Raw genomic sequence first — 8,801 nt, 5'->3', positions numbered from 1 at the left:
TCGTCGGTGTTTTGTAGAAAGGGCGAAAGTGCCATTTCAAAACATTTTTCAGGGGAGTATGTTTTAGTTTTTCATGACTGTTTCAAAAAAATTACGTCCTGTTTAGGGTATAACATTCAATTTAAAACAGGACGTACATTCTTTTAATAACTGCAAAAACATCGACGATTTGTTGGAACACTAATTAAGTCCCCAAAATAATTGTGTTCTTCAAACAGTGTTTTTCGAAACTTTGTTTGCTTATTTAACTTTTTTATTTCAGACTTAATTTGAAAATAAAAAAATAATCGACTGTATTTTTTTCATTTATTTATAATTTCCTTGTAAAAACTTTTGCGTTCTTGTCAATTTTTAAAACAGTTGAAAAAGGTTTTCTATTCATTAAAGTTTAAGGTGATCCATTTCCACTGTTACAATTTTTAATTTTTAGTTGTTTCTTCTTTGTCACAAAATCTAAATAATGTTTACTTTCGATTTTTAAATAAAGATTGAGTAAGGCAGCTTTGCTACTTAACGTCTAATTTTTATTTATTTAAATTTATTAACGTTGTTATTTTACAATCTCAATATGTTATTTTTGCGGGTATGTGTGTACTGGAGACAAGATAGGAAGAGTGAACATAATTGACACTAAATAGTAACTATAGTCTGTCTTTTGTGAAGACGGAGCAAAATGACAGTTCATTGCGCAAAAGTGTTGCCCGCTTGCGAGCAACTAGTGATTGCAGTTGATAAATTTAATATTCTATCTACTATCGACTGAACATGGTCACACTTATGGAACAAATAGCCGAGCTTGTGTCATTTGAGTCATCCTCGACTCATTATTCATCCAATTACCGAGCGCAAGTTCAATTGAATTGTCATTGTACTGTATTTAGAACACGTTTAAGAAAAATATAAAGAGGAGACATATTAAAAAGTTTTTTATTTTAATTCAATATAGATAATTAATTCCGGCTATTCTTGTTAAAATGTATATGAATAAAAAATTATCTCGATACTTGTAGGCCAACTGTCAAAATAGGAATAAAGAAGGTTATAACGCAATTAGTAAACATTAGAACGTCGTAACATTCACAATGCAGTAATTTTTGGCAAAATTATGTCTTCTTTCACAATCAATAGATAAAACTATCGACAACAACTACATAACTATTTAAAATTTTATGCAAACTGGCAATCCTACAAATGTAATTTTACTCAAAAAAAAGACTATAACATACCTACAAATAGATAATGGAAGGCAAATATGAATTTCATGTTGTTATTATCATTATTTGCATATTTTGCATGTTATAGTTGTTGTCTCATGTAAAGTAATCTTTGGACTATTATAAAAGCCTCTAGCAATAATCAATAACATTGTAATTAGTTCATACGTATCTTTTTTTATGAAGCCAAGTGCCAGGACGAACAATTTTTGCATATTTAGCATGTTGTAGTCTTATATAAAGTAATCTTTCAACTGGTTTTAATAGACACTAGCAACAATCAATAACATTGTAATAGAGTATTTGACACGTATTTTTTTATGATATCAAGTAACAGGACGAACAAGTCGTGTTAAGTGACACAAGCTTTAAATCGCAAAGATCTGAGTGACTTTATTACTTCGCCTGTTACCCTTAAATATAAGTTGACAAGTCCCATGTGCCTATAATTTCACCAGCACCTTGACCCTTCAAAACCGGAACATAATAATGCTTACATTACTGCTTGGCGACAAAAATTTATAATTTTTTTAACTAAAGAACAAAGCATCCCCCACCACAGAGTTTACCATAATATACCCGGTAAAACAAATTTCAAATATGTATTTATTTTCATATCATGCGACTTGATTAAAGCGATAGAGTTAAATTCCCTAGTACTTCTCTCCACCACTACTACTACCACTACTTTTTGTAGATATACAGTAATATTGATTAAATAAATATTGATAATTACAATAATAAATCTTCAACATTACATTTTTACATTTTTAGTAGCAGTAGAACTCCTTGTGAAAGAGTTCATCCAGGGTAGTACTGCCACCTTACCTATTTCTGCTTTAAGCAGTAACGTCAGCATTACTGTGTTCCGGTTTTGAAGAGTAAGGATGCTGGTGAAATTACGGGCACATGGGATTTGTCCACTTATGTTACAGGGTGACGGGCGCAGTGGCAGTGCCCCTTAGATCTTTTGCGATTTAAAGCTCTGAGTGGCACTGCAACTGTTTTGGACAGGGGTGTAGCTTACCATCAAGCTCACGACTTGTTCGTCCCGTCGCTTAATATTATAAAAAAAAATCCTCCCATAATCAAAAATAAAAATATAATGTGAGTCTGTGGGTCAAGTACACTAAGGAAGTGTACCTTGCCATTTAAATTACTGTAGTGCATCAGACGGGTTTACTACTGTGCTTAGAAAGTGCTTAGAAATTTTCTTCTCTTAGACAGAAAGTGCTGTACAGTGCTAATCGCATTATAGCTCGTAGTTGCGACTCGTCCAGACTGCGACATTGGATCTCTAGGTGTATGTATTGAATGTTATAATTTGTTTATATGCTATTTAATATCTAATTCCAAAATTTTGACATTCTATGGATTTATTGTACCTGAAATAAATATTTATTGTTATTATTATTGTAACGGTGTTAATTTTCGTATAAGTATTACATTTCATATAACTATATGAAGGGGTCAGTTAAACGTAATGTAACAGAATTCATTTTATTGTTTACGTAATGTTCTTTACAAAAGGATAAATCTTAGCTAATAATTTTACGTGTTGTTTTCTAATTATTAGAGAAACGATTTACTAGGCTATATACAATTCACATTCTTTACTTACAAAAACGTCACGTCAGTTTTGCAACTCAAACTGGGTGAGATCGCAGAGGGAATGGTTCTGGTGTCGTTTGAATCTGTTAATGGCACGATGGTCATTGGCAGGGTTGCCATATGAAAATAAGAAAAGAAGTTGATAAAATAGGCGCCTTGACGTCGAGTTGCGGACACCAGCCCGTTACACCAAGTACCAAATAAGAAAAGAAGTTGATGGGTTACTTGGAAAGTGAACAACTGATCGCAGCCACACCCTGTAAACTTGCCGCGTGACGTTTAAAATCCGTTTTAACCTGATCCATCTTTTGTACACTTCAACTAATTTACTGTAAAAAGTGGAGAAACGAATTAATTGCAATCAACTGAATTATTTCACCACTGGCTGAACGATTGATAACGAAGAGAAAATAGGCCAATTCACGAGCGTTTCTTACTTAATTCGTGACTAAATCGATGATAAGAGTAAGTCAATGATGATAAGGGTGTTTCCCATCACTTCTCTCTCATGGTTACATTCTGACATGTATGCATTTTATTAACATTTAAATCTGAAATAATTTCAAGAGATTAAAGCAAATAATGTGTCGCGCAAATCTCTGGTCGAAGTAATTGCTTTGGCTTCGCGTCCAATAGTCTTCTGACCACCAATTAGGGCCGGATTAGCCACGGCGAGGGCGACTCGCGTAATGGAGCCAGAGTGAACTCTCATTACATTACTTAATTAGCGCACTTACGAACCACCTTACGGAACATTACAGTGTACTAAACAAGATTGATCAAAGTCTATTTAAAACAAATATTACTTACTTGTAATGTCTTTTCTTGTGTTTAATAATATATATTATTCAAGTTGCCTCTTTTTATACGATTAGCTAAACATTTGCCCTAATACTGTTATCAATAACTTTACTAAACACTACATTTAAATATTTTGTTGAATAAGACAATCGAAAGTATTTTCACCAATAAAGCGTGTACCCATTACAGTCGAATACAAAGTGCCTTTAAGGTGATTATGTATTCGCAGTACATGGTGGGCAGTAACAGCGTGATAAAAGCCGGCCGTATGCGGTACGCGTGTAACCCGTTGCTCCGTACCTGATCTTAAAACGACGAACAAAATAAATTTCAAAGGAAAAAGAATGTTTATACCATTTTTTACCATTATTTTCATTCATTTGTTAATTTTTATTAAGACTATAATCAAAATAGGAACCCGGTAAGTGTATTATGATAAATGTGTAGCTATACGTATAAAGAATTATTACTCGAATAATAGGTTTTTTAAAACATATATAATATAATAATAAAGACGCTACAGGTAATTGTCATTTCTGTCTGTGCATCTGTCTGTATGTGACAACCGTGTAACTCGCTCGTTTAAGTGCCTATTGGCATACATTTTGATGTGAAGTGTGAAGATACAAATTATTTATTGATAACCATTGACTTACAATTATATGGACGTCGGGTCCGCGCTAAAAAGTGTCCGCACTTGTAAGGCGCTAAAATCGTATACAGAGCGCGACACTCCGCTTTAGTCTTCATTTGTTCTACGGACAGCGCGATACTGCGATGACATAACAATTTAAATTTCGAATAGGTTGACTTGGGACATTTTTTTCGTGGTTTTTGTATTAGACCCGTCGTCCATTTATTTGTAAGTCAATGTTGATAACTCAAAAATTTTTTTTAAACTTGGAGAAGTCTCAATTAAGGAAACACTTATAAAATTACACATTGCTTTTTGAATGAATTTTTGAATATGCCAAATAAATTAACTACCTAGTTACAAACTATGGTTATTGCTGTACTGTTGCGCTTTTAACTACAAATAAATTGGTATTGTTATAATAAACTAATACTTTTCTTAGGACTGGCGATAAGAAATGAAAAGAAAGAAATTACGGTCAGTCTAGGTTGTATGGCGCACAACTGCCTTCGCCTTTTCCAATTTAAGAAAAAAAAACCGGCACCAAAAATAAAAAAAACAAAAGTATTTTATTTTTTAATCCTGTTTTTCGTTCAATTTTCGTTCTAGATTATTTTTGATAAATTTTTATACAAACTTTTTGGAAAAGTTTAAATGTCAAAACCATGTCAAAACTGGCTTTTAAAATACCAAAAGGAGATATAATGAAAACGCTGACAACACGTTTGACACTAGCCCAAGCCCATTGGCCGCCATTAGTCAAATAATAATAATAACATATTGAAAGATTCCTAATCTAAGAGCCTGTATGTCAGAGATACTACGGTTGAGCAAGTACTAATTAGCGCTGGATTACCAAACGAGTCGGCTGCTTACTGTTTGCAGCTGGACTCGAAAACAAGGCAAATATTTTATTACGCAATACTTTTCATCACTTCAGAATGGTATTATTTCTGGTAGAAAATTAATAAGTAGACTCAATACGAGAAATAGACATTTTAAAATTTTTTTAAATAATTTTTTAGAGTTGAAGCCTTGCTGGTATTTAATTGACAGATACCTTTAGAGTAAACGGCAATATCAATGTCAGCAATTGATGAAGTGTGAACATGGATTCTGGTTACTTATTCACCGAGCGCACCTACATCGGTGGCAGCAGCACGCAAATAACAGAAAGAGCATGTCCTCAGGGCATCGCTTTAGCTTTTCAATTTCCCTTTCGAAATTATTCGTGCTAATCGAATACGACCGCCGGGGTCCCGGGACGCGATCGCGATGATTCATTCATGAGACTAATGTCCCAGACCCGACCAGAAACTAGTATTATTGTGCTCGCTCCGCCGCACCGCCTGAATTGCGAATTCGATTCAGAAGTTACCCTTTAAATTATTTAAAAACGTCGTGTAACCTCACTTCTTACATTTACTACGTAAATACTAATTGAATAAAAATGCCAACGTGTCGAAGAAAATATTTATGCAAAGATTCTATAAAATATTAATAACCGCCAACTTACAACTCCATTATTGAAACCGTACATACTTCAAGTACGAAGTAGTAGGAGTGTAAATCCATTGTTAAGCGTCGATTCAGTTGGTTCCGCGCTATGCGCTCGCGCGGCTGATGAACGCGAGCATTGTCGCGCGTAATGAGCGCTGAGCGCGGGACAGCACGGAAGAGGAAAATTAAACTCCTGGGCCCCGGGCCTCTCGGCCCCGCTACAAAGATCAGTTCCACCCAGATGCGACATTATACATTAATGTGACTCGATAAAGGACAACTTCCGTGATATATGGAAATTATGTCGCGTTGACCATCAATAGGAATGTTTTTTCAATTGTGGCATTGCCCTTTTAATTACGTTATTTTATAAATGAAGGAGGTACTTTAAACGGGTTTTGATCATTTAATTATTTCCGATTTAGTTAATCATTTCACTACAATACATTTAATAAATAAAAATAATTAAGTAAATAAGTGATGACTGTTCATGTCTCCTGAAAAAATGTGTCAGTAAATGAAAATAATTTTGTGGTTTGTTTCTGTTCGGCTTGTCTGTAATATGGTCTTTGACGATCTGGAAGCTTGCGTTCATTATTACTCCGCACTCGATTACTCGCGCGGTTTGCAACTGCACTAATATATAACAGCGCGAAGGTTACGCCATATTGTCTGTTACAAAGGCTAATTTATGATATTTTTCGGCAACATAAATGATAATTTATATACAAAGTGAAAATAAATCGCATAACTCAATTATCGCAACCGTCTCACGGACTGAGACCACAGCCTGAGTTTGTTTTCCATTTTATCCCCATTCAGTTCTGAGTAAAAATATCAATTCCGAGGGGCATTGCTTTAAGATTTCAATTTCCTTTCCGGAATTACTTGTGCTCTAATCGAACACGCGTCAAGGGACACGGGAGGGGTCCGGGGAAGGGGGGCGTCACAACCGCAAATTACTCCAGTACTCTACGTGCGAATGTTTAAAATGTATTATTGAGATATCTTCTTATTGTAAGCAAGATGTAAGGTACATGTACAATGGGCTTTAATTATTCATGTCTTTGAAATGACACGAACACGGTTGCGATGAAATGAAAATAATTTCTCGAACGAAATGTTTTAATTTTAAACTATTAAACCGAATAATTCTAATACATGAATAGATCATTGTACATAACAATTACTCTATTAGCTTTGACGTGAGACGACACACCCTAGTGTCTAGAAATCCTAATTCGATTTCATAGGGGAAATAAGTTTTTATGCATGGGTTTGTCAGTAAGTTATAGCGGCGGCGGGCCTGGAACAGGCGTGCGACAGGCGGCTGCTGATTGTAAAGCGCTCACAGACGGAGCCTATTCGATTTCACGGCTCGCCGCGCCCGGTATTTATTGTCATCGGTGCAGTTGTACGACACGGCGCCTACTGAACCACGCTGAAAAATCTCCAGCCCCCAAATCGAATGGAAAACATCCCGACGCTCCCCGCGCGTCAAAAAAGTTGACTCCGATTTGGTGAGAGCTTTCACTCGTGTGCTATGCAAAACGACAAAAACCCGCGTGGCGCTAACAATCACGCCTTGAATATGTTTGCAACACGACACCTTGTCTTGTTAGTAAAAAGTGACGTCGTCGTCGTACGATTTATCACCTGCAGCTAACGCGACGGCCCCAAGGAGGCGCGCTTCCTTTTAGACCTGTCACCGCTAAGGACGAAATGAAAACAAAACTTGTGAATTTGCCAATTTTCGAGCGACATTTGTAATTATAGTATTAAAGGAAACATTTAGTAATAAATAACGCTTTAAAAATACGTTTTAAAATACGAAAATGTTTGGTCACAAAGTGACAAATGAAGTGTGAACAGTTAAACCCTCAAAGAAAACAAAAATTTAGTTTAGGCATGAGATTAAAAAATGTGAACTGCCAATATCCATGATGAAATTGAATAGCCCATCAGTAAAGTCGTTTCCAGCTAAAAGCGTGAATTGTGCCGGTAACTCGATTGCGGCATTGATAGTTAATTGGTGCGGCGCCAACTCGACGGATATCGTTGTTTTAATTCAATTGTCTGCGGCTAATGCACTTGCTCTGGCAATCTTAACCCTGTCCAGTCTTTATTAAGACTATTTTCAGTACAGACTGTATCCAGTCTCTAGTTAGCTCTTGTTACTCTTTCTGTCGTAGTTTTGTTATACATTTTATATGAACTAAGCAGATAAATAAAATAGAACTTGACTCGTTTGCTATTACAACAAAGATATCATTGAAGTGATTGGAAAATTAGCTTTTAATTTTTTAATCCATAAGTACACCAAAACAAACGCCATTAACAGATATTGTCATAAGCATCGGTGAACGTATCGACGTAGGCGAATTAACCTACTAAGGTGTGTAAACGTTCGCCAGTTGCGATGCGTGGCTCTGAATGCCGCTCCTGAGCGCGTATTGACACGCCTCCACGAGTGACGTGATTACCGGTTTGCTTAGATTAATCATTCTCTTTATGCGACTGCTGCATCGTTCTGTATGTATTGGCAGATATGCGTGTAACATACTATGTATACCGGGATTAATTTCAACATTTAAAATTTTTCAAGGCAATAGGGTGTTTGGCTCAATTTTTTTTATTGCGGTAGTAATTTTACGACATCTTAACTAACCCCAGAGATAATGATTAAAGTCAGTGTCGGGGATACTCCGTCCTTTTTAAACAATACAATCATTACTACGTAGCTTTTAAGGTTCAATTAAAGGTGCGATACTTCAAACAAGCATTTCTAACTTTAGATTTCTGCCTGTAATTATTTTATTTTTCCAAGAATAACTGCCTCCGTGGCCAAACGGTTATCACGCTGGACTGCCGCGCAGACGTCCCGGGTTCGATTCCTGGGCCGGAAGAAATATTTGTATGGCCTATATTTATTTCTCTCGTGAGTTTGGGTGTAATATGTGATTGTCTATATGTGTGGCCATGGTACCCGCGTTACAATTCCCTAGTGTGGGGCTATGAGTGTGTGTAAAAAAAATCAATCC

The sequence above is a fragment of the Hyposmocoma kahamanoa genome, unplaced genomic scaffold (assembly GCF_003589595.1).
Source record: "Hyposmocoma kahamanoa isolate Upper Pololo Valley unplaced genomic scaffold, ASM358959v1 87, whole genome shotgun sequence".
NCBI lineage: Eukaryota > Metazoa > Arthropoda > Insecta > Lepidoptera > Cosmopterigidae > Hyposmocoma > Hyposmocoma kahamanoa.
The sequence above is the reverse complement of the archived record's forward strand: the minus strand, read 5'-3'. Positions refer to the sequence as shown.